Here is a 27,104-nt window from a genome sequence, read left to right as displayed (position 1 = left end):
TAAGTTATTATCTTGAAAGTTGTATTTCTTTTGGCTATTTATTCTGCTCGGATTGTCTCTAAACTATCAGCTTTCAGTATGGTTCGCATTATCTTATATTTCATGCTGATAAGGCGGTTCTTCGTACTAAGCTAGGTTTTTTTTTCTTAGGTTGTTTCTAATAAGAATATTAATCAGTACATTGTTGTTCCATCTCTATGTCCTCACCCTTCTTCTTACGAAGAACGTTTGTTACACAACTTGGATGTTGTATGTGCTCTTAAATTCTATCTGGAGGCAACTGATTTGTCTGTTTCTCTGGGAAACGCAAAAGTCAGGATGCTTCTGCTTCTACTTTTTCCATTTGGTTGCAAAGTATTATTCGTCTAGCTTATGAGTAGGCTAGTAAGCAACCTCCTGAGAGAATTAAGGCTCTTTCCTCTTCCTGGGTTTTCAAAAATTAAGCTTCCATGGAAAAAATTTGCAAGGCTGCATCTTGGTCTTCTCGCATTCTTTTTCAAATTTGACACTTTTGCCTTGACTGAGGCTGCTTTTGGGAGAAAGCTTCTTCAAGCGGTTGTGCGTTCCTTTCAGGCATACTGGTTTTTATCCCTCCCTATTCATCTGTGTCCTCTAGCTTGGGTATTGGTTCCCAACAGTAATTAAGATGAACCTGTGTACTCACCACATCTTTAGAAGAAAATAACATTTATGCTTACCTGATAAATGTATTTCTTCAAGATGTGGTGAGTCCACGGACCCACCCCCTTTTTGTCTTATGGTTTTTGACTAAACCTCAGACACCTCTGCACCTGGTGTTGTTATTTTCCTTTTTCCATTTACTTTTGGTAGAATGACTGTGGTTTATGGGTAGGGAAGTGATACTTAACAGTTTTACTGTGGTGCTCTTTGTCTCCTCCTGCTGGCCAGGAGTGATATTCCCAACACTAATTAAGATGAACCCGTGGACTCAACACATCTTGAAGAAATAAATTTAGCAGGTAAGCATAAATTTTGTTATTCACACACATATTAACACACACACACACACACACACACATCAACACACATTTACTAAAATACTAATAGTATATTGGTTGGCTCCTGGAATAAATTGTGTCAAGCCCTGATTTTACCTTTTTTGAGGTTTGGAAACTCATTTTACAGCCATCCAATTAGCCCAGCTGCTACCAAACCATTTTATGAATTACAGCTGACTGGTCCTCTAAATAAAAGTTTCATCAATATTACTTTAAACCCATTGGCCGCTCTGCTTTCATCTTTTTTATCCCCTTGTTAAGGGTTTTTCAGGTCATAATAGCTGTGAGACCCGCGCTACTATGACCCAGCTGCAGGCATTCTGCAATAACGGCGAGACCGTACTATCAAAAATGTAATCCCCATTCAAAGACCAGCAATGTACAGGGTACATCGCTGGTCATAACATATACACAGTTTTAATTTGAGTCTATGGATTTTTTATGAGATTGAAATTTTCCTGGTTAGATGATGATGGTATAATCTAGTAGTTTATAAAGACACAGAGATAAATATTTCCCTCCATTATCATTCTACCTACCTGAACATTAGTAATTATCTGACATTTAATACTTGATGGGCATCTTAAAGTGATTGTAAACTTTAACTTTAAATTAAAGCCCAGTATCAAATAATAATCTTAAAAACAAGTGCACTTTAATTCATTAAAGTTTACAAAGATGCTTATTTCTTAATATACTTACCTTTGCGTTATGGTATATATAATGCTGATCCTCCGCCCGCATCTCTTGCTTTTTTTTTTAGCATATTGGGGACGAATCCGGCTTCCTCCAATTGTTGCGTGCCCCACAAGCTGGACGCCAAAGGGGGCACACAACGTTTGGAGAATGCCGGATTCGTCATTGATATGCTAAAGAAAGCAGGAGAGGTGGGCGGAGAATCAGTGTTATATTTACCATAACGCAATGGTAAGTATTTTAAAAAAAAATAAGCGTCTTTTTGTAAACTTTAAAACTGGGCTTTAATTCGTTAAAGTTTACTATCACTTTAAACGGATACTAAACCCAATTTTTTTTTTCTTTCGATTTTGATAGAGCATTCAGTTTTAAGCAACTAATTACTAATTTACTCCTATTATCAATTTTTATTTGTTCTCTTGGTATCTTTATTTGAAAAAGCAGAAATGAAAGCTTAGGAGCCGGCCCATTTTTGGTTCAGCATACTGGATAGCGCTTGCTGATTGGTGGCTACATTTAACAACCATTTAGCAAGTGCTGAACATAAAATGGGCCGGCTCCTAAGCTTTCATTCCTGCTTTTCCAATAAATATTTGATTTGCCGTATTTTCCACCAATTTTTCATTTAGATTTTTTTTCTACTGACTCAAAAATGCTGGAATGAAACATTCTACACAGTAATTGCTGGAACTCATGTATATCTGTTAATGCATAGTCCCCCTCTTATATTTAATGGGACAGTCTACTTCAGAATTTTTGTTTAATTAATTTTTGTTTTAGCTTCCAACAAAGAATACCAAGAGTACAAAGCAAAGTTGATGAGTCGTTGCAAGAGGTATCCAAAATTTTGCTGTCAGGTGGGGTGTTTGATCTCTCATCGATTCAGTCTATCTGGGGGTCCCCCCCAAGCCCCCTTTCAAGTGTCCTCTTTTTTTTTTTTTCAGTCCCACCTGCAAAAGACTTATTGATGTTCTGGTGCTGCTGTATGGCGATGTAGGTGCCAGGCCTTGTTCCTCCCGACGTGGTTGTGAGGCCGTTGGGCTTGAAGTGGTAGCCAGTGTATTGCCCATCACGGTAGCGGCTTCTGCTTGATTATTAAGTTTTCGTGATAGACTGGTGTAGGATTTGGCCTGGTGAGGCTTTTCTTGATTAAGGTTCATGTTGTTTGTGTCCAAAAGTAGATCAGCAGTTCCATAGATATCAGCCGTTGTGGTTTCAGTTGGTGAGTGTTTTGTCATCTGCTTGGTATCGGCTCAGTAGATAATCTAATGGAGCTCTGTCTAGAAGCTGTTGTATAGCTTTCTTGAATCTTTTTAAGTGTTGGTCGACACACTGCTGTAGATTTTTTTTTTTTCCCATGTGGTGGTTATCTTGGTTGAGTTGCTGCAGGATACTCGGTGTGCCCCTGGATTTACGTTTCCCAGTTATTTATTATGTTTTACAAAATAGTTGGGATTTCTCAGAACTGTAATATTAAATGCCAAGATGTTCAGTTAAAGCTGGTTAACTTACTTCAGCGCACTGAGGGGGAAGCGTCACCTAATCACGGCCGCCTCCTTATACCTCTATCGTCCGATCTAGGGCTCTGATTTAAAAAATACAGTCAATTTCTCTTGTTAAGTGTATCCAGTCCACGGATCATCCATTACTTATGGGATATTCTCCTTCCCAACAGGAAGTTGCAAGAGGATCACCCACAGCAGAGCTGCTATATAGCTCCTCCCCTAACTGTCATATCCAGTCATTCTCTTGCAAGCCTCAACCAAGATGGAGGTCGTAAGAGGAGTGTGGTGTTTTATACTTAGTTTATTCTTCAATCAAAAGTTTGTTATTTTTAAATGGTGCCGGAGTGTACTGTTTATCTCAGGCAGTATTTAGAAGAAGAATCTGCCTGCGTTTTCTATGATCTTAGCAGAAGTAACTAAGATCCATGGCTGTTCTCACATATTCTGAGGAGTGAGGTAACTTCAGAGAGGGAATGGCGTGCAGGTTTTCCTGAAATAAGGTATGTGCAGTTAATATTTTTCTAGGGATGGAATTTGCTAGAAAATGCTGCTGATACCGAAGTAATGTAAGTAAAGCCTTAAATGCAGTGATAGCTACTGGTATCAGGCTTATTAATAGATATGCATACTCTTATAAAAATGCAATATAAAACGTTTGCTGGCATGTTTAATCGTTTTTATATGTATTTGGTGATAAAACTTATTGGGGCCTAGTTTTTTTCCACATGGCTGGCTTGAATTTTGCTTAGTAACAGTTTCCTTAGGCTTTCCACTGTTGTAATATGAGTGGGAGGGGCCTTTTTTAGTGCTTTTCTGTGCAGCTAAAAATACTGACAGAGACATTCAGTTTCCCTCTGCATGATCCAGGACATCTCTGGAGGGCTCAAAAGGCCTCAAAGTCGTTTTTGAGGGAGGTAAAAAGCCACAGTAGAGCTGTGGCAGTTGTTGTGACTGAAGAAAAAAAAAACACGTTTTTGTCTTTTATTATTCCATTTTGGGTATTAAGGGGTTAATCATCCATTTGCAAGTGGGTGCAATGCTCTGCTAACTTGTTACATACACTGTAAAATTTTTGTTAGTGTAACTGCCTTTTTTCACTGTTATTTCAAATTTTGACAAAATTTGTGTTTCTTAAAGGTGCAGTAATGTTTTTTTATATTGCTTGTAAACTTGTTTAAAGTGTTTTCCAAGCTTACTAGTCTCATTGCTAGTCTGTTTAAACATGTCTGACACAGAGGAAACTACTTGTTTATTATGTTTGAAAGCCATGGTGGAGCCCCATAGGAGAATGTGTACTAAATGTATTGATTTCCCCTTAAACAGTAAAGATCAGTCTTTAACTATAAAATAAATATCACCAGAAGATTCTGACGAGGGGGAAGTTATGCCGACTAACTCTCCCCACGTGTCAGACCCTTCGCCTCCCGCTCAGGGGATGCACGCTAATATGGCGCCAATTACATCAGGGACGCCCATAGCGATTACCTTGCAGGACATGGCTGCAATCATGAATAATACCCTGTCAGAGGTATTATCCAGGTTGCCTGAATTAAGAGGCAAGCGCGATTGCTCTGGGGTTAGGAGTAATACAGAGCGCGCAGATGCTGTAAGGGCCATGTCTGATACTGCGTCACAATATGCAGATCATGAGGACGGAGAGCTTCAGTCTGTGGGTGACATCTCTGATTCGGGGAAACATGATTCAGAGATTTCTAATTTTAAATTTAAGCTTGAGAACCTCCGTGTGTTGCTTGGGGAGGTATTAGCTGCTCTGAATGACTGTAACACAGTTGCAGTACCAGAGAAATTGTGTAGGCTGGATAAATACTATGCGATACCGGTGTGTACTGATGTTTTTCCTATACCTAAAAGGCTTACAGAAATTATTAGCAAGGAGTGGGATAGACCGGGTGTGCCTTTTTCCCCACCTCCTATATTTAGAAAAATGTTTCCAATAGACGCCACTACACGGGACTTATGGCAGACGGTCCCTAAGGTGGAGGGAGCAGTTTCTACTTTAGCAAAGCGTACTACTATCCCGGTTGAGGACAGTTGTGCTTTTTCAGATCCAATGGATAAAAAATTGGAGGGTTACCTTAAGAAAATGTTTATTCAACATGGTTTTATTTTACAGCCCCTTGCATGCATTGTGCCTGTCACGGCCGCGGCGGCATTCTGGTTTGAGGCCCTTGAAGAGGCCATCCATACAGCTCCATTGACTGAAATTATTGACAAGCTTAGAACACTTAAGCTAGCTAACTCATTTGTTTCTGATGCCATTGTTCATTTGACTAAACTAACGGCTAAGAATTCCGGATTCGCCATCCAAGCGCGTAGGGCGCTATGGCTTAAATCCTGGTCAGCTGACGTGACTTCGAAGTCTAAATTACTCAACATTCCTTTCAAAGGGCAGACCTTATTCGGGCCTGGTTTGAAGGAAATTATTGCTGACATTACTGGAGGTAAGGGTCACACCCTTCCTCAGGACAGGGCCAAAGCAAAGGCCAAACAGTCTAATTTTCGTGCCTTTCGAAATTTCAAGGCAGGTGCAGCATCAACTTCCTCCGCTTCAAAACAAGAGAACTTTTGCTCAATCTAAGCAGGCCTGGAAACCTAACCAGTCCTGGAACAAAGGCAAGCAGGCCAGAAAGCCTGCTGCTGCCTCTAAGACAGCATGAAGGAACGGCCCCCTATCCGGCGACGGATCTAGTAGGGGACAGACTTTCTCTCTTCGCCCAGGCGTGGGCAAGAGATGTTCGGGATCCCTGGGCGTTGGAGATCATATCTCAGGGATATCTTCTGGACTTCAAAGCTTCCCCTCCACAAGGGAGATTTCATCTTTCAAGGCTATCTGCAAATCAGATAAAGAAAGAGGCATTCCTACGCTGTGTGCAAGACCTCCTAGTTATGGGAGTGATCCATCCAGTTCCGCGGACGGAACAAGGACAGGGTTTTTATTTGAATCTGTTTGTGGTTCCTAAAAAAGAGGGAACCTTCAGACCAATTTCGGATCTAAAGATCTTAAACAAATTCCTCGGAGTTCCATCTTTCAAAGTGGAAACTATTAGGACCATCCTACCCATGATCCAAGAAGGTCAGTACATGACCACAGTGGACTTAAAGGATGCCTACCTTCACATACCGATTCACAAAGATCATCATCGGTTTCTAAGGTTTGCCTTTCTAGACAGGCATTACCAATTTGTAGCTCTTCCCTTCGGGTTGGCTACAGCCCCAAGAATCTTTACAAAGGTTCTGGGCTCACTTCTGGCGGTTCTAAGACCGCAAGGCATAGCGGTGGCTCCGTATCTAGACGACATCCTGATACAGGCGTCAAGCTTTCAAGTTGCCAAGTCTCATGCAGAGATAGTTCTGGCATTTCTGAGGTCGCACGGGTGGAAAGTGAACGAGGAAAAGAGTTCTCTATCCCCACTCACAAGAGTCTCCTTCTTAGGGACTCTTATAGATTCTGTAGAAATGAAAATTTACCTGACGGAGTCCAGGTTATCAAAACTTCTAAATGCTTGCCGTGTTGTTCACTCCATTCCGCGCCCTTCGGTAGCTCAGTGTATGGAGGTAATCGGCTTAATGGTAGCGGCAATGGACATAGTGCCATTTGCGCGCCTTCATCTCAGACCGCTGCAATTATGCATGCTGAGTCAGTGGAATGGGGATAACACAGATTTGTCCCCTCTGCTAAATCTGGATCAAGAGACCAGAGATTCTCTTCTCTGGTGGTTGTCTTGGGTACACCTGTCCAAGGGTATGACCTTTCGCAGGCCAGATTGGACAATTGTAACAACAGATGCCAGCCTTCTAGGTTGGGGTGCAGTCTGGAATTCCCTGAAGGCACAGGGATCGTGGACTCAGGAGGAGAAACTCCTTCCAATAAATATTCTGGAGTTAAGAGCGATATTCAATGCTCTTCTGGCTTGGCCTCAGTTAGCAACACTGAGGTTCATCAGATTTCAGTCGGACAACATCGCGACTGTGGCTTACATCAACCATCAAGGGGGAACCAGGAGTTCCCTAGCGATGTTAGAAGTCTCAAAAATAATTCGCTGGGCAGAGTACCACTCTTGCCACCTGTCAGCAATCCATATCCCAGGCGTGGAGAACTGGGAGGCGGATTTTCTAAGTCGTCAGACTTTCCATCCGGGGGAGAGGGAACTCCATCCGGAGGTGTTTGCTCAGTTGATTCATCGTTGGGGCAAACCAGAGTTGGATCTCATGGCGTCTCGCCAGAACGCCAAGCTTCCTTGTTACGGATCCAGGTTCAGGGACCCAGAAGCGACGCTGATAGATGCTCTAGCAGCGCCTTGGTTCTTCAACCTGGCTTATGTGTTTCCACCGTTTCCTCTGCTCCCTCGACTGCCAAAATCAAACAGGAGAGAGCATCAGGACTTGGCCACGCAGGACTTGGTATGCAGACCTAGTGGACATGTCATCTTTTCCACCATGGACTCTGCCTCTAAGACAGGACCTTCTGATACAAGGTCCTTTCAATCATCCAAATCTAATTTCTCTGAGACTGACTGCATGGAGATTGAACGCTTGATTCTATCAAAGCGTGGCTTCTCCGAGTCAGTCATTGATACTTTAATACAGGCACGAAAGCCTGTTACCAGGAAAATCTACCACAAGATATGGAGTAAATATCTTTATTGGTGTGAATCCAAGAATTACTCATGGAGTAAGGTTAGGATTCCTAGAATATTGTCTTTTCTCCAAGAGGGCTTGGACAAAGGATTATCAGCTAGTTCCTTAAAGGGACAGATTTCTGCTCTGTCTATTCTTTTGCACAAGCGTCTGGCAGAGGTTCCAGACGTCCAGGCATTTTGCCAGGCTTTGGTTAGAATTAAGCCTGTGTTTAAACCTGTTGCTCCCCCGTGGAGCTTAAACTTGGTTCTTAAAGTTCTTCAAGGAGTTCAGTTTGAACCCCTTCATTCCATTGATATTAAACTTTTATCTTGGAAAGTTCTGTTTTTGATGGCTATTTCCTCGGCTCGGAGAGTCTCTGAGCTATCTGCCTTACAATGTGATTCTCCTTATCTGATTTTTCATGCAGATAAGGTAGTCCTGCGTACCAAACCTGGGTTTTTACCTAAGGTGGTTTCTAACAAGAATATCAATCAAGAGATTGTTGTTCCATCATTGTGTCCTAATCCTTCTTCAAAGAAGGAACGTCTTTTACATAATCTGGACGTAGTCCGTGCCTTGAAGTTTTACTTACAAGCTACTAAAGATTTTCATCAAACATCTACCCTGTTTGTCGTTTACTCTGGACAGAGGAGAGGTCAAAAAGCTTCGGCAACCTCTTTCCTTTTGGCTTCGGAGCATAATACGCCTAGCCTATGAGACTGCTGGACAGCAGCCCCCTGAAAGGATTACAGCTAATTCCACTAGAGCTGTGGCTTCCACCTGGGCCTTTAAAAATGGGGCCTCTGTTGAACAGATTTGCAAGGCCGCGACTTGGTCTTCGCTTCACACTTTTTCCAAATTTTACAAATTTGATACTTTTGCTTCTTCGGAGGCTGTTTTTGGGAGAAAGGTTCTTCAGGCAGTGGTTCCTTCCGCTTAATCCTGCCTTGTCCCTCCCATCATCCGTGTACTTTAGCTTTGGTATTGGTATCCCATAAGTAATGGATGATCCGTGGACTGGATACACTTAACAAGAGAAAACATAATTTATGCTTACCTGATAAATTTATTTCTCTTGTAGTGTATCCAGTCCACGGCCCGCCCTGTCCTTTTAAGGCAGGTCTAAATTTTAATTAAACTACAGTCACCACTGCACCCTATGGTTTCTCCTTTCTCTGTTTGTTTTCGGTCGAATGACTGGATATGACAGTTAGGGGAGGAGCTATATAGCAGCTCTGCTGTGGGTGATCCTCTTGCAACTTCCTGTTGGGAAGGAGAATATCCCATAAGTAATGGATGATCCGTGGACTGGATACACTACAAGAGAAATAAATTTATCAGGTAAGCATAAATTATGTTTTTAAGATAATCAATGTGCCACTAGACTTTGTGACAGTATAGTATACTGTTAGGCTGATATTGCTGTCAGATGTCTCCTGAAATCGGCGGATTTTCTGGAGTTCAGTCAAAGCTCATAGAGAATGCGACTGTTCCAGATTGCTGTTTGGACACGCCCCTATCTGCGTAATTTTAATGGTATATAACCAAATCAATAACTTTCTGACATAATTGGAAAAGTAATCTGAAAACGTATTATTATTCTAGAAATTAAACCTTCATCTGGTTGTAAATATTAAGATTATAATTGCCAGCAAGAATGAGTGTGTTATTTAGAAATGGAAACACTTCTAAAACTCAATATAAGCTACACTTAAAAATTACAACCTTCCTTAAGATGTAAATAATAATTATGAAAACGGACAATAAGGCGAGCGCTAAATTAATAGCAAATTGAGAAAATAAAATGTGATAATATATTAAAAAAAAAAAAAAAGTATATGATACCTAATATATAAGGTGAGCACTTAGTATAAAATGTAATAATTTATGGAGTATAAGTGCTTACCTTTATATATTGGGTATCATATACTTTTTTTTTTTTTTTAATATATTATCACATTTTATTTTCCCAATTTGCTATTAATTTAGTGCTCACCTTATTGTCCGTTTTCATAATTATTATTTACATCTTGAGGAAGGTTGTAATTTTTAGGTGTAGCTTATATTGAGTTTTAGAAGTGTTTCCCTCATATTGTTGTTGTTTTCTCTGTGTTATTTAGAAAACCATGAATTAAATAGTGTTACTGACAAACAATTTAACGTGATTCAATTTAAATCAAATCCACCCGGATTAGACTTTTTTTTTTTGTTTTGTTTTTTTGTTATTACTATATTGACCCTTTAAAGCAGTGCTTTCCAAACTGTGTGTCGGGACACACTAGTGTGTCGGCAGCAGTGTGTAGGTGTGTCCCTGCTTCAGCACAAATTCTTTTTTTAGTTTCTGACTTTCCACCTGCCTGCTACGCATATCACATGGTTGACACATGATTGATACCTAGGGGGACACAGATCATGTTAACCTATTGGCACAGCTCAGTTGGAACTGAAACTATTCCCATTGGCGGTACATTGGTTCCTGACTGCACGTGTAGTCTCCTTAATTGGCTCGTGACTGCATGTGTACTCAGTGAGTGGGACAGCAGTGTGTATACAGCGCGGGCAGTAGTCAATCGGACTCACCGAGCTCTGAGGGCGGCAGATTAAACGCTGAGCTGAAGTCAGAAGTCAGTTGGTTTTTTTTTTTGCAGCTAGCTCCCAGTAGTGCATTGCTGCTGATGCTCTTGATATATGGATAGGAAGTGGAAGCTTAAAAATGCTTGATGATGAAATGCGAGTGTCTTTATCTAATATTCCACCAAATATTCAGAAATTGTGTTCATCCCATCAACCTCATACATCCCATTAAAATAATCAGTAGCTATTGGTGTTATTAAACTTTTTTTTTTAATTCTTGCACATACATACTGTTATTTGTAAATACATTTTGTTATTATATAATTTATGTATGTGTCCGTATCTCTAAAAACAAGTTAGATTAACCTCCTTTTTGCTAGTACAACTGAATTACTGTGTCGCGAAATGATGTAGGTCTAAAAAGTGTGTCACCAACATGAAAAGTTTGGAAAGCTCTGCTTTAAAGGGACTTGATACCCAAATGTTAAAGCACTTGAAAGTGATGCAGCATAGCTGTAAAAAGATGACTAGAAGATTATCACCTGAGCAACTCTATGTAAAAAAGGAAGATCTTTTACCTCAATTTCCTCAGTAGCCACACCCCATTGTAAAGGGGCTTTAAGCAGCCAATCAGGATGCTAGTCCCGGGACTTTCATCTGTCATGTGCAGTCACAGTCAGATTATTTACCTTCTCAGTTTACTATAAAGTCAAGCAATATTTCAGTGAAATCTCATGAGATAACAGTAAAGCAAAGTGTGATATCAGCACTGACGAAGCTGATTGGCTGCCCCCCCCCCTCTTAAACATGCAGCTAACAGTTGCTGAAAGATAACTGTTCATAGTGTTCATTGTGAGCTAAAGAAATGTTGAGGTAAAATATCCTTTTCTTTCATGTAATTAGCAAGAGTCCATGAGCTAGTGACGTATGGGATATACATTCCTACCAGGAGGGGCAAAGTTTCCCAAACCTTAAAATGCCTATAAATACACCCCTCACCACACCCACAATTCAGTTTTACAAACTTTGCCTCCGATGGAGGTGGTGAAGTAAGTTTGTGCTAGATTCTACGTTGATATGCGCTCCGCAGCAAGTTGGAGCCCGGTTTTCCTCTCAGCGTGCAGTGAATGTCAGAGGGATGTGAGGAGAGTATTGCCTATTTGAATGCAGTGATCTCCTTCTAAGGGGTCTATTTCATAGGTTCTCTGTTATCGGTCGTAGAGATTCATCTCTTACCTCCCTTTTCAGATCGACGATATACTCTTATATATACCATTACCTCTGCTGATTCTCGTTTCAGTACTGGTTTGGCTATCTGCTATATGTAGATGAGTGTCCTGGGGTAAGTAAGTCTTATTTTCTGTGACACTCCTAGCTATGGTTGGGCACTTTGTTTATAAAGTTCTAAATATATGTATTCAAACATTTATTTGCCTTGACTCAGAATGTTCAACTTTCCTTATTTTTCAGACAGTCAGTTTCATATTTGGGATAATGCATTTTAATTTAACATTTTTTACCTTAAAATTTGACTTTTTCCCTGTGGGCTGTTAGGCTCGCGGGGGCTGAAAATGCTTCATTTTATTGCGTCATTCTTGGCGCGGACTTTTTTGGCGCAAAAATTCTATTTCCGTTTCCGGCGTCATACGTGTCGCCGGAAGTTGCGTCATTCTTTGACGTTATTTTGCGCCAAAAATGTCGGCGTTCCGGATGTGGCGTCATTTTTGGCGCCAAAAAGCATTTAGGCGCCAAATAATGTGGGCGTCTTATTTGGCGCGAAAAAATATGGGCGTCACTTTTGTCTCCACATTATTTAAGTCTCATTTTTTATTGCTTCTGGTTGCTAGAAGCTTGTTCTTTGGCATTTTTTCCCATTCCTGAAACTGTCATTTAAGGAATTTGATCAATTTTGCTTTATATGTTGTTTTTTTTCTTTTACATATTGCAAGATGTTCCACGTTGCAACTGAGTCAGAAGTTACTTCAGGAAAATCACTGCACAGTGCTGGAGCTACCAAGCTAAGTGTATCTGCTATAAACTTTTGGTATCTGTTTCTCCAGCTGTTATTTGTATTGCATGTCATGTCAAACGTATTAATGCAGATAAAATTTCCTTTAGTACTGTTACATTACCTGTTGCTGTTCCGTCAACATCTAATTTTCAGAGTGTTCCTGATAACATAAGAGATTTTATTTTTTAAATCCATTAAGAAGGCTATGTCTGTTATTTCTCCTTCTAGTATACATAAAAGTCTTTTAAAACTTCTCTTTTTTCAGATGAATTTTTAAATGAACATCATCATTCTGATACTGATAATGGTTCTTCTGGTTCAGAGGTTTCTGTCTCAGAGGTTGATGCTGATAAATCTTTGTATTTGTTCAAGATGGAATTTATTCGTTCTTTACTTAAAGAAGTGTTATTTGCATTAGAAATAGAGGATTCTGGTCCTCTTGATTCTAAATGTAAACGTTTAAATAAGGTTTTTAAATCTCCTGTAGTTATTCCAGAAGTGTTTTTTCTCCCTGATGCTATTTCTGAAGTAATTTCCAGGGAATGGAATAATTTGGGTAATTTATTTACTCCTTCTAGACGTTTAAGCAAATTATATCCTGTGCCATCTGACAGATTAGAGTTTTTTGAGACAAAAATCCCTAAGGTTATGGGGCTATCTCTACTCCTGCTAATGTACTACTATTCCTACGGCAGATAGTACTTCATTTAAGGATCCTTTAGATAGGAAAATTGAATCCTTTCTAAGAAAAGCTTACTTATGTTCAGGTAATCTTCTTAGACCTGCTATATTTTTAGCGGATGTTGCTGCAGCTTCAACTTTTTGATTAGAAGCTTTAGCGCAACAAGTAACAGATCATAATTTTATAGCATTATTATTATTCTATAACATGCTAATAATTTTATTGGTGATACCATCTTTTGATATCATTAGAGTTGATGTCAGGTATATGTCTCTAGCTATTTTAGCTAGAGAAGCTTTATGGATTAAACTTGGAATGCTGACATGTCTTCTAAGTCATCTTTGCCTTCCCTTTCTTTCCAGGGTAAATAATCATTTTGGTTCCTTTCCTCACAAGGAACAAAAGCCTGATCCTTCATCCTCAGGAGCGGTATCAGTTTGGAAACTATTTCCAGTTTGGAATATATCCAAGCCTTATAGAAACCTATAGCCAGCTCCTAAGTACCTATGAAGGTGCGGCCCTTATTCCAGCTCAGCTGGTATGGGGCAGATTACGTTTTCTTCAAAGAAATTTGGATCAATTCCGTTCTTAATCTCTGGTTTCAGAAACATTGTTTCAGAAAGGTACAGAATTGGCTTCAAGTTAAGGCCTCCTGCTAAGAGATTCTTTTCTTTCCCGTGTCCCAGTTAACACAGCAAAGACTCAGCATTTCTGTAATGTGTTTCAGATCTAGAGTTGGCTGGAGTATTTATGCCAGTTCCAGTTCTGGAACAGGGGCTGGGGTTTTATTTTATCTCTTCATTTGTACCAAAGAAGGTCAATTCCTTCAGACCAGTTCCGGATCTGTCATTATTGAATCGTTATGTTAGGATACCAACATTCAAGATGGTTACTGTAGGACTATCCTGCCTTTTGTTTAGCAAGGGCATTATATGTCTACAACAGATTTACAGGATGTGTATCTGCATATTCCGATTCATCCAGATCACTTTTAGTGTCTGAGATTCTCTTTTTAGACAAGCATTACCAGTTTTGTGGCTCTACCGTTTGGCCTAGCCTCAGTTCCAAGAATTTTTTTCAAAGGTTCTCGGTGCCCCTTTTTTCTGTAATCAGAGAATAGGGTTTTGGTATTTCCTTATTTGGACGATATCTTGGTACTTGCTCAGTCTTCTCATTTTCGAAGAATCTCATACGAATCGACTTGTGTTGTTTCTTCAAATTCATGGTTGGAGGATCAATTTACCATTCAGTTCATTGATTCCTCAGACAAGGGTAACCTTTTTAGGTTTCTAGATAAATTCAGTGTCTATGACTCTGTCCTTGTCAGACAAGAGAAGTTTAACATTGATATCAGCTTGTCAAAACCTTCAGTCACAATCATTCCCTTTGGTAGCCTTATGCATGGAAATGTTGGGTCTTAGGACTGCCGCATCAGATGCGATCTCCTTTGCTCGTTTTCACATGCGACCTCTTCAGCTCTGTATGCTGAACCAATGGTGCAGGGATTACTCAAAGATATCTCAATTAATATCTTTAAACCGATTTTACAACACTCTCTGACATGGTGGACAGATCACCATCGTTTAGTTCAGGGGGCTTCTTTGTTCTTCCGACCTGGACTATAATCTCAACAGATGCAAGTCTTACAGGTTGGGGAGCTGTGTGGGGGTATCTGACGGCACAAGGGGTTTGGGAATCTCAGGAGGTGAGATTTCCGATCAATATTTTGGAACTCCGTGCAATTTTCAGAGCTCTTCAGTCTTGGCCTCTTCTCAAGAGAGAGTTGTTCATTTGTTTTCAGATAGACAATGTCACAACTGTGGCATACATCAATCATCAAGGAGGGACTCACAGTCCTCTGGCTATGAAAGAAGTATCTCGAATTTTGGTTTGGGCGGAATCCAGCTCCTGTCTAATCTCTGCGGTTCATATCCCAGGTATGGACAATTGGAAAGCGGATTATCTCAGTCGCCAAACGTTGCATCCGGGCGAATGGTCTCTTCACCCAGAGGTTTTTCTTCAGATTGTTCAAATGTGGGAACTTCCAGAAATAGATCTGATGGCTTCTCATCTAAACAAGAAACTTCCCAGGTATCTGTCCAGATCCCGGGATCCTCAGGCGGAGGCAGTGGATGCATTATCACTTCCTTGGAAGTATCATCCTGCCTATATCTTTCCGCCTCTAGTTCTTCTTCCAAGAGTAATCTCCAAGATTCTGAAGGAATGCTCGTTTGTTCTGCTGGTGGCTCCGGCATGGCCTCACAGGTTTTGGTATGCGGATCTTGTCCGGATGGCCTCTTGCCAACCGTGGACTCTTCCGTTAAGACCAGACCTTTTGTCTCAAGGTCCTTTTTTCCATCAGGATCTGAAATCCTTAAATTTAAAGGTATGGAGATTGAACGCTTGATTCTTGGTCAAAGAGGTTTCTCTGACTCTGTGATTAATACTATGTTACAGGCTCGTAAATCTGTATCCAGAGAGATATATTATAGAGTCTGGAAGACTTATATTTCTTGGTGTCTTTCTCATCATTTTTCTTGGCATTCTTTTAGAATACCGAGAATATTACAAGTTTCTTCAGGATGGTTTAGATAAGGGTTTGTCCGCAAGTTCCTTGAAAGGTCAAATCTCTGCTCTTTCTGTTCTTTTTCACAGACAGATTGCTATTCTTCCTGATATTCATTGTTTTGTACAAGCTTTGGTTCGTATAAAGCCTGTCATTAAGTCAATTTCTCCTCCTTGGAGTTTGAATTTGGTTCTGGGGGCTCTTCAAGCTCCTCCATTTGAACCTATGCATTCATTGGATATTAAATTACTTTCTTGGAAAGTGTTGTTCCTTTTGGCCATCTCTTCTGCCAGAAGAGTTTCTGAATTATCTGCTCTTTCTTGTGAGTCTCCTTTTCTGATTTTTCATCAGGATAAGGCGGTGTTGCGAACTTCTTTTGAATTTTTACCTCAGTTGTGAATTCCAACAACATTAGTAGAGACATTGTGGTTCCTTCATTATGTCTTAATCCTAAGAATTCTAAGGAGAAATCGTTGCATTCTTTGGATGTTATTAGAGCTTTGAAATATTATGTTGAAGCTACTAAGTCTTTCCGAAAGACTTCAAGTTTATTTGTTATCTTTTCCGGTTTTAGAAAGGCCAGAAAACTTCTGCCATTTCTTTGGCATCTTGGTTGAAATCTTTAATTCATCTTGCCTATGTTGAGTCAGGTAAGACTCCGCCTCATAGGATTACAGCTCATTCTACTAGGTCAGTTTCTACTTCCTGGGCGTTTAGGAATGAAGCTTCGGTTGATCAGATTTGCAAAGCGGCAACTTGGTCCTCTTTGCATACTTTTACCAAATTCTACCATTTTGTTGTATTTTCTTCTTCTGAAGCAGTTTTTGGTAGAAAAGTACTTCAGGCAGCGTTTTCAGTTTGAATCTTCTGCTTATGTTTTTTCATTAAACTTTATTTTGGGTGTGGATTATTTTCAGCAGGAATTGGCTGTCTTTATTTTATCCCTCCCTCTCTAGTGACTCTTGTGTGGAAAGATCCACATCTTGGGTAGTCATTATCCCATACGTCACTAGCTCATGGACTCTTGCTAATTACATGAAAGAAAACATAATTTATGTAAGAACTTACCTGATAAATTCATTTCTTTCATATTAGCAAGAGTCCATGAGGCCCGCCCTTTTTTTGTGGTGGTTATGATTTTTTTGTATAAAGCACAATTATTCCAATTCCTTATTTTATATGCTTTCGCACTTTTTTCTTATCACCCCACTTCTTGGCTATTCGTTAAACTGAATTGTGGGTGTGGTGAGGGGTGTATTTATAGGCATTTTAAGGTTTGGGAAACTTTGCCCCTCCTGGTAGGAATGTATATCCCATACGTCACTAGCTCATGGACTCTTGCTAATATGAAAGAAATGAATTTATCAGGTAAGTTCTTACATAAATTATGTTTTTTCTTAGTGATATTTTCTTGTCAGCTTTGTACAGTTATGCTGCCTCACTTTTAAGTGATTTAGCATATGGTCTTTATGTCCTTTTTAAGTAAGCTTTTTATTGACTCATGAATACACTGACAATCTGGGTTAATGCACTGACAATAAAAGCCCTGTGCGCACCACTGTGAGTGCTTGCTCAAGGGACGTACTCCTCCAAACCTTTTTGAGTATTCTGCAGCAGCGTGTTATGCAGCAATGACTTTAAAGGGATATAAAACCCAAATTTTTTTCTTTCATGATTCAGATAGAACATACTATTTTAAACAACTTTCCAATTTACCTCTTATCAAATTTACTTGTTTTCTTGTTATTCTTTTTTAAAAAATAGTAAGGCAAGTTCAGGAGTGTGCACGTGTCTGCTGCATTATATGGCAGCAGTTTTGTAACAATGTTTTTAGCAAGAGCACTACATGGCAGCACTATTTCCTGACATGTAGTTCTCCAGACATTTGCACGCTACCTATCTAGATATCTCTTCAACAAAGAATACCATGAGAATCAGGCAAATTTGATAAGTACATTGGAAACATTTTTTTTTTTTAAATTGTATGCTTTACCTGAATTATGAAAGAAATCAAATTTGTTTCATGTCCTTTTTTAAAGGGATATGAAGTCAAACAACTGAACTTCCATGATTTATATAGAGCATTTTTTTTTTATCTTTCCACTCAAATTCTGTTATCAAATATGTTGTTCTTATAATCCTGTGTTAAAATTTAGCTAATTACCATGAGTAAATCTGACACTTACATAAGCTTTTGAGCGTACCCCAGTATGTCATGATGGAAGGAACTAAATTTCCGCAAAGTACACCAAGCGAAAGACGTGAATTTGATAAAGAATTAAGTTGTATATTTTTTTTAAGTGGATGCCAGGGGTCAGGTCCTACAAAAAAACTCACCAAGACTTCAACCCTCCCTCACAATTAATACACACACAATTTATATGTATATAATCCTTACACTTTGGTTATTAAAAGCAAATTAAATCCAATGAAGGGTTGAATGGTTGCCTTTGGGCCTGAGAATCTTCCCATGTTACAGTCTCACCCATTTAAGGTGCAATAGTCCCATATCTGCTGAGGAGAGCTAAATAACCCCAGAGCTTGCCACACAGAAATGTAAGCACCATGTGTTACACTCATTTAGGGGGGATAACACAGTAGGACCGCTGACAGTCTTACATTTTGTAGGAAGTGTTACTGCCCATTACTAGAGAATCTCACTATTCCTCTAACCAGACTGTGCTCTAGCTCCTCCTACCAGCATCAGCTGTGTTTACTAAAGTGTTTCTGTTCTTTGTCCAGAGGGAACTTGGTTCCACCTGCAAAAATAGTGCAGGAACTCCGTTATTATGCATTCCCGCTCGACTTGACCCCTGGTGGATGCTCTATCAGAATTTATTATTGGTTATTTGTAGAACGCCAATAGATTCTGCAGTGCTAGAATCATCAGTTTTTTGACTTCCAAGTCCTTTTAACCCCTGTCTTCCATAACACACTGATAAATCACTGCTGCATATCATACTGAGCTGCAGCATTAAATCTTTCTTTAAAGGAAGGTTAAGTAGGGAAGTTTTGTTCCCACATGGCAACCTGTATTTTTTTTTAACTACTGTATTAACCTGTATATAGCAAGGTACCATGAGAAACCATCGAGCACCACTGTATGATTAGCAGTTTACTGTTCTCGGGCCCGTGATAGAGTAGAATTACATAATTTAAAAAGTGCATAATGAAAAGACAAGGCAATAACGCTTACTCTGAATTTCAAATAAGCAATATATTATTTTCTGGCACATGTCATATTTTCTCCCTTTTTCCACCCCGTGTATCGTGACAGACATCAGCCAATCACAAACTAGTATAGGTATACCCTTTGACTTTGTGCACATGCTCAGTAGGCGCTGGTGCCTCCAAAAGTGTGCATATAAAAAGTGTGGAAAATTTTATAATCGAAATATATTCGAAAGTGTCTTAAAACTGTATACTCTTTCTGAATCCTGAAATTATTTTGTCTTTAGCGTCCCTTTAATTATTATTGTTATTATAATTTATTTGTTTAGTGCCACAGAATTCTGTAGTGCTCGGTACAGAGATAGGGGTTATGCAATGACAAGGATTTGTGATTCAAAAACATAAGACTAAACAAATCTAGTACAAGAGGAAGAGGGTCCTGCTCCTGGGAGCTTACAATCTACAGGTTGAGGGGGCAGAGACATAAGGTTTTGGGGAAACTTGTCAAATGGATTGTAGATGCAGCAGTGAGTCAAGGCAGTTCATTAATTATTTGAGTTAGGATGAAAACAGATGGTAAGCCTCTCTGAATAGGTGTGTTTTCAAGGAGCGTCCTAATCTATACAAGGTTGGAGACAGTCTTATGCAACGGGGTAGAGAGTTTCAGAGGACAAGAGTGGAAAATGAGAAGTATTGGAGCCGGAAGTGGAATGTAGAGATAATTGGAGTGAAGAGACGTAGGTCAGAGGTTGATTGAAGAGGATGGTTTGGTGAATATTTGGACATGAGGGGAAATATAATTGGGAGTGAGGCTGTTGAGTGCTTTGTAAGTTAGGGATAATATTTTTAATTGCATTTTAGAGTGTATGGGGACCCAGTGTAGAGACTGGCAGAGCGGAGCAGCTGATGGGAATTGGCTACTTAGGTGGATGAGTCTAGCTGAAGCATTCATAATAGACTGGAGGTAGGTATTTGGGAAGGCCATTTAGAAGTAGATTGCAATAGTTAATGCATGACAAAATGAGTGAATTAATTAGTATTTTTTTAGTTTTTGGAGTATGGAAAGGACGAACTTTGGGAATGTTGCGTAGGTGTGCATGGCATTTGTATATGTGGGGTGAATGTGAGCTCTGAATCAAGTGTGACCCCAAGACTGCAGACCTGGCGTGAGGTGTTAATAATAGAGTCTCCAACTGTCAGAGAAATGTCAGGTGTCGCATATCTTGAAGGGGAGGTGGGATTAAGAAGCAGTTCAGTTTGACAGATATAGTTGTAGCTAGTTTGAGAACATCCAAGAGGAAATTGCAGAGAGATTTTTGGTAATTTGGTTGAGTAAAGATGAAGAGATATCAGGATAGAGAAAAGATAGATTTAGTTATCATTAGCATATAAATAGTACTGAAATCCAAAGGAGGATATAAGGAGGTTGTATAGAAAAAAAAGAAGCATGGAACCTTGAGACAGAGCCTTGTGGTACTCCAACTGAGAGAGGCAAAGGATCAGAGTAATATGCTGTTAAAGGAAACTGAAAACGAGCGGTTTGAGAGATATGAAGCAAACCAGGAGAGGTCTGTGTCTCGGATGAAAATGAATGTACGATTTTTACTAGGAGAAGATGTTAACTATGTTGAAAGTAGCAGATGGGTCCAGAAGAATTAGTAAGGAGTAGTGCCCCTTTGCTTTAGATAACCGATAATTTGTTACTTTAGTGAGAGCGGTTTCTGTTTTAATGTTTAGGGCGTAAACATAGGTGGATCAAGTTACTTGAAAGAGGCTAAATGTGTAACCACCAATCGGCAAGCGCTATCCAGGGTTCTGAACCAAAAATGGCCCGGCTCCTAAGCTTTCATTCCTGCTTTTTTTTTTTTTTTTTTTTTTTTTTTTCCAACAACTTTATTGAAAGTAATAAAGTAACATACAAGGAATGGGAGACGCAGCTCCTCCATTAAACATGTTCAATAGTTGTCTTGTATTTTCTTACATTTACATGTACAATTTAGGAATTCTGGACATATGAACTTATCATATTAGTTTAGAGAGGAAAGGGGGAAAAAAGAAAAAAAGGGGTTAAGGGTTTCCAGTGAAAAGGTAAAAGGGAAAGAAAGTGGTGGGCGGGTCCCGTCCCACCTGCAACCAGTCTGAGACATGTTCATAGGTTTTACTTTGAGTGTTTGTAGGTTTCCCAGATTTGGGATATCTCTGCATATGTATCCATTTTGGCATTCTTGAGGTAATAATATTCTTCGAGATCTAAAAGGTCTGTAACTTTACCAACCCACATACCTAATGAGGGGCCTTTATTACTTTTCCAATTTTTGGCTATTAGTATTTTCGCTCCATTTGTCATTATCGTGAACAACCGTAAATAAGGTTTATGTTTAATGTTTGGGGGTTTATTCAGGAGCCATATCAAAGGGTCTAGAGGGAGAACAATCTCCAGGATGGATTCTATTTCTTTAATTACTTGTCGCCAGAAGTTTTGAATGTCATTACACCACCACCACATATGTGCATCATTACTATCTACATGACCGCATCTCCAGCATGTGTTTGGATGGGAGCGAAATAATCTGTGTAATTTCTTTGGAGTAAAGTACCATCTATGTAAGAGTTTGAAATTAATTTCTAGAATAGAGGATGAGATAGATGATTTTCTAGTAGCTTGTAGGATGGCGTGGCTCGTTTGGGGTGTTATTATGGTACCTAGGTCTGTTTCCCATTTTTCCAAAAATAGTGGGATATACCCCGGGGGTTTCTGAGATAATAGTTTGTAAATGAAGGATAGTGTATGTCTGAGTGGTGGTGTTTGTATGCATAAAGATTCAAAGTTTGTCAACGGTCTAGACATATTATTATAATCTTTGTGTTTAAGTATATAGTTTCTAGCTCGTCGGTATGTGAACCAATTGGAGAAACATTCATGTCCGTCTGCAATCAAATCTGACTGTGTGCGAATTGATTCGTTTGTAATCATGGTCCGTACTGTTATATCTGTGGTTTGGTTTATTGGATCTATTGTAGTAGCAGGCGGATACAATATAAACTCCCCATTCTCCAGAAGGGATGTCAGTGGGGATGGTTTGGAGGAAATAAATAAGGATGTGTTAATGATTTTGTCCCATGTCTTAAATGTTTCATTCGTTATCGGGTTAATATCAGTTTTGAGCTGGGGTTTGTTGGAGATGTCCCAACACAATCTACCTAGATGGGGCTTTTGGTGAATTAGATGTTCTAAAGAAATCCAGCGTTTGTGTTGATAGTGAATATTCCAGTCCAGAACTCTCTGCAAAACAATTGCTTGTCTATACAACTCGAGATTCGGGACTCCCATTCCCCCCTGAGATCTGGGTGAATACATTATGTTTTTGTTTATTCTAGGTGGCTTCTTGTTCCAAATGTAATCATTAAAAGCTTTTTGTATGGAGGGTAAATAGGTGGTGGGTAATGGGATGGGTAGTGTTTGTAAGTAGTAAAGTATTCTCGGGAATATGTTCATTTTAATAACCTCAATACGTCCCAACCAAGATATCTGCTTAGATCTCCACGAAGAGAGGTCGTTTATAATTGTCTTTTTAAGAGGTACGTAGTTCATATTGAACATATCATCGTAGGTTGGCGCTAGTTTGACTCCTAGATATTTAAGTGAAGCATTACACCATGAGAATGATGTGAGCTGTTTTATATTGTATATGTCATGTTTATCAATATTTATACTTAGCATTTCAGATTTGGCCTTATTAATGGTAAAATTTGACAATGTGTGGAAAATCTCTAGTTCTTGGTTTATTGGTGGGAGTGATTCTTTGGGATCTGTGATGGAGAGAAGCATATCATCTGCGAAGAGAGAGACTTTATATTGTTGTGAGCCAATGTTAATACCGTGTATTTGTGGGTTGTTCCTAATACTAGTTGCTAATGTCTCTATTACAAAGGTAAACAAAAGAGGTGAAAGGGGGCATCCCTGACGTGTTCCATTAGTTATAGTAAAGGGGTCGGATAAGGATCCATTTATCAGTATGCGGGCGCTCGGTTGAGAGTAAAGTGAGAAAATACGGGTTATAATTTGGTGGCCTAGGCCTAACTGTAATAACGTAGCTTTTAAGAAGTCCCATGCTATACGATCGAAAGCCTTTTCGGCATCAGTAGACAAGAATAGAGATGGTATTTTTTCTTTGGTGACATAATGGATAAGGTGTACTGCTCTCACTGTATTGTCTTTGGCTTCGCGGCCCGGAACAAAACCAACCTGATCAAAATGTATTATGTGGGGGAGAATTTTGTTCAGTCTATGTGATAGAATTTTAGCAAATATCTTGATGTCCGTGTTCAATAATGAAATGGGACGATAGTTTGCGGGTAGAGAAGTGGATTTATTTGGTTTTGGTATGAGTGTTATATGGGCCTCTAAGGCCCTATCCGAAAACCCGCTGGAGGACTCTATAGATTGGAAGTATTTTAGCATCTGTGGGGATAGTGTCTCTCTAAATGTAGTGTAGTACTTATGAGTAAAGCCATCTGGGCCCGGAGATTTCCCTGTGGGTAAATCTTTAATTACTAGGTTTATTTCTTCTACCGTCAGGGGTTCATCTAAAGTATCTTTTTGTTCGGGAGTGATAGTTGGAAGTTTTAATTGTTTAAGGTAATTATCTATTGCGATTGGTCGTAATTGAGGGTTTTCTGATTGATGGTGTGGGTTATTTCTAATATTGTATAAGTTTTGGAAAAATTTCTGAAATACTCGTGCTATTTTAGGTGTAGAGTATTGAGATTGCCCTTGTTCGTCAGTAATGTGTAAAATATATTTTTTGTGGTTTTTGTGTTTAAGGTACCTTGCTAAAAGCCTCCCGAATTTATTGCGGCCCTCATATTGTCTTTGTCGGTTATAAAATGCTTTTCTCTTAATTTCTTTAGATAGGTGTGATGCTAGTTTTTGCTTTTCGATGGTCAGTTCCCTTAGTATCTCCTTACTAGAAGGAGCATGTTTATGTCTGTCTTCCAATTGTTGGATTTTATCTAAGAATGTCTTAATTGCTTCCCTTTTAAGTTTATTATGGTAAGCTTTTATGGCCATCATTTCACCTCGTATGATGCTTTTGTGTGCTTCCCACAATGTTTGAGGAGATGTTAATGGTGAGGTATTTAATTGGAAGTATTCCGTTAGAGCTTTATCAATTTTTAGTGTATTGATAGGGTCGGTAAGTAAATAATCATCTAATCGCCAAACAAAATCTTTTATGGGTTTAGATGGCCATATGAGGGAGCTCACCACCGCTGAGTGGTCTGACCAAGTGATTGGGTTAATTTTAGCTGATTTAAATAGTGCCAGGCCACTTACGTCTGTAAACATGTAATCTATTCTAGTGTAAGTCACATGAGGGTATGAGTAAAATGTATAGTCCCTACTGGACGGATGGAGGGTTCTCCAGACATCTTGGGCGACAATTTGTTTGAGATATGTTTTTATTTTATTTAACTGTGAGGTAGGTAGTGATGATCGCTGTGAAGAGCTGTCTATTTCCGGGTTTAAAACTATGTTAAAATCCCCACACATTAAAAGTGGACCTTTCTGGTAATCTAAAATTTTATTAGTGATTTTTTTAATGAATTTGTGTTGGCCTGTGTTAGGCGCATATATTGAAGCCAGTGTCACTGGTCGGTTATAGAGTATACCGACAATTATAATATATCTACCCTCTCTATCTCTGATGGTGTTTAGTTCTGTGAAGGGGATACCTCTTTTGATTATGATACCAACACCTTGTTTCTTATGTTTGTGATGTGAAGCCCAAAAGCAGATTCCGAACTGGCTAGCAAATGTATTGGGTTCTCTTCCTTTTCTAAAGTGTGTTTCTTGGAGAAACAACACATCTGCTTTCTGGCTACGACCATCTCTCAGTACCAAGGATCTCTTTTGTGGTATATTAAGACCTTTTGCATTGATGGAGTATAGTTGCAATTCGTTAGTGTGTGTGATATGTTTTATTTGTTTAGCCATAATCCGAATGAAATGTGAGATTAATATAGATAGGATATAGGTTACTTACACAAGTATTTTTTCTATAAAGTGCTTTATGGTTGCAGGATAGGACAGGACCGCCAACTAGGTATGGAGAGAAGAGATTTGAGAAAAAGGAAAAACAAATAAAAACGAAAATAAAAATTAGAGTCATCACAATAACAATCATGAGGTAGCAAGCCATTTTGTAGGTCTCTAGCTCATAGGTAAATATAACATGTAGGGAATTACTTAGTTATACACTATAGTATCTAAACATTATAATCTGTGTGTTTGGGTATGACAATATTGTTCAACTGGTTTTAAATAAACAACTGTTTCTCATTATCTCAATGTTTATGATCTTCTGAGTATCTTACTACCTAAGTCTGTTGTTGCTATTACCTTCATAGCAACCAATCAAGGGCTTTTTAGTTTCTCATATCTTAATTGTTTCGTTAATAATAACCCAATCTCTTATTCAAGACTTAGAACATTAAAACAAAACATTTCTGTTTATATGACTTTTGGTATAATGGTAACGTAAACTTTTCAACAAAATAACAGGTATAACCTCTCAAGTTAAGGATAATATTTTGATCACATAGGTAGTCTGTTCTTTGGTATGTTTGTCATATCGTGATCGAGTCTGTTCATCTAATGTTCATGAATTCAAGAGGTGACTAATGAGTTCTCAATGCCTAATTCTAAGTTTAAATCAACAACAAACAACAGTAATACATAACTTTCTATATACTTATCAGATCTTGTCGAACATCTTTATATGTCTGAAGCAATATCTTCTGTCTTTTTCTTCTTTCGTTGAACAGTTGACCAATGTGGTCTCTGAGGGAGAGGGGGGCCATTCTGGTGTGTATTTGAATTCGGGGGGTCAAATTGTGGAAAATCAATGTTCAAGCCTTTAGAAAATGAGTCTATGTCTGTTGGGTCTTTGTATATGTATGTTCTACCTTCCTTCTGTACAATTAGGCTGAAGGGGAATCCCCATCTGTATTTCACCTTCCTTTCTTGTAGTCTTTGGGTGATGAAGCGAATTTCTTTTCTTCTTTCTATGGTGGCTGGGCTGATGTCTTGGAATATTTGAATACTGTATGTTTGAAATCTGATTTCTCTTTGGAGTCGCACTTGTTTCCAGATAGCCTCCTTGTCTAAATAGTTTGTAAATTTGATAATGATATCTCTGGGAGGTTTTGGTGGGATAGGGAGTGGTTTGAGGGCCCTATGTGCCCTTTCCATTGATGTTTCAGATAGCTTGACATTTGGGGCAATATATTCAAACATTTGCAAGAGGTAGGAAGGCAGCGATTCCTTAGTAGCTTCTTCTGGGACACCTCTTATTCTTAAGTTGCTGCGTCGGTTACGGTTATCCAAATCTTCTACTTTCAATTGGAGAGATTGAACTATGGATTCGTGTCTTGTCAGCTGGTGATTGACATCAGACACAATATTATTCAGTGAATCCTGTTCTTCTTCTAAGTATTCAAGTTTTGACCCCATTTCATTTATGTCTTTCCTCAGAGATGACATTTCAGTTTTAATAAATGTTTTTAGCTCAGCGAGATCAGACTTAGAGGGTAATAGTGAGATAGTAGATTGTATCTGAGACAGTTGGTCTGAGTTTGTAGGATGTGTAACAAAGCGCAGTTCTTGTTGTGAAGGTTCGTCTCCTAGGGGTGATTGCACCTGTTCATGTGTCTCTGTTTCTTGTCTAGTGAAGAAAGAATTCACTGATGTGACGCCTGTTAGTTTTTTGTCCGCTTTAGTGTTTTTCTTTGCTGTCATTGTCGAGTTATGCGGCCTGTATATTATGGGTTTCAGGCTGTTTCAATATATGGTTTGGGGAAGGAGATTTAGCAAGGTTCTTACTATTGTGTGTCTCAGAAAGTGGGTGTCTGCAAGAGAGTGGATATCGATAGAATTAAAGTTATATGGTTTTGATAGTCAATCCAAATACACCTCTCACACTCCACCGTGGCCCCTTCTCGTTCACTGTTTGCTTTATTTACACTGCACTGGCCTGTTCTAAAGGTATCAGTTTATTTTACCGTGGCCAGGATATGTGTGTTAGGTGCCGACCCTTTAAAACTTCTTAGACCAAGATCTATAGTGAGTTATTTTTTCCCTCTCTGATCGTGCTGTATTTTCCTCCCTCTTGTTCCCAAATTGCCTTACCGCGTGGTCTTGCGTAATGGCGGTGCACCGCTTGCGATCAATCTCCTCCAA

At 39.2% G+C, this 27,104-nt stretch overlaps 1 protein-coding gene across 1 annotated transcript in view; it reads left to right on the top strand.

Annotated features, from left to right (window-relative positions):
• Positions 1–27,104, top strand: part of TRIM37 (tripartite motif containing 37) — a 1,136,753-nt gene that overhangs the window by 29,543 nt on the left and 1,080,106 nt on the right. The window lies entirely within an intron of this gene.

This window comes from Bombina bombina, chromosome 3 (assembly GCF_027579735.1).
Source record: "Bombina bombina isolate aBomBom1 chromosome 3, aBomBom1.pri, whole genome shotgun sequence".
In the NCBI taxonomy this organism is placed as follows: Eukaryota; Metazoa; Chordata; class Amphibia; order Anura; family Bombinatoridae; genus Bombina; species Bombina bombina.
Note: the sequence above shows the minus strand (reverse complement) of the source record. Positions and strands in the feature narration are given on the sequence as shown.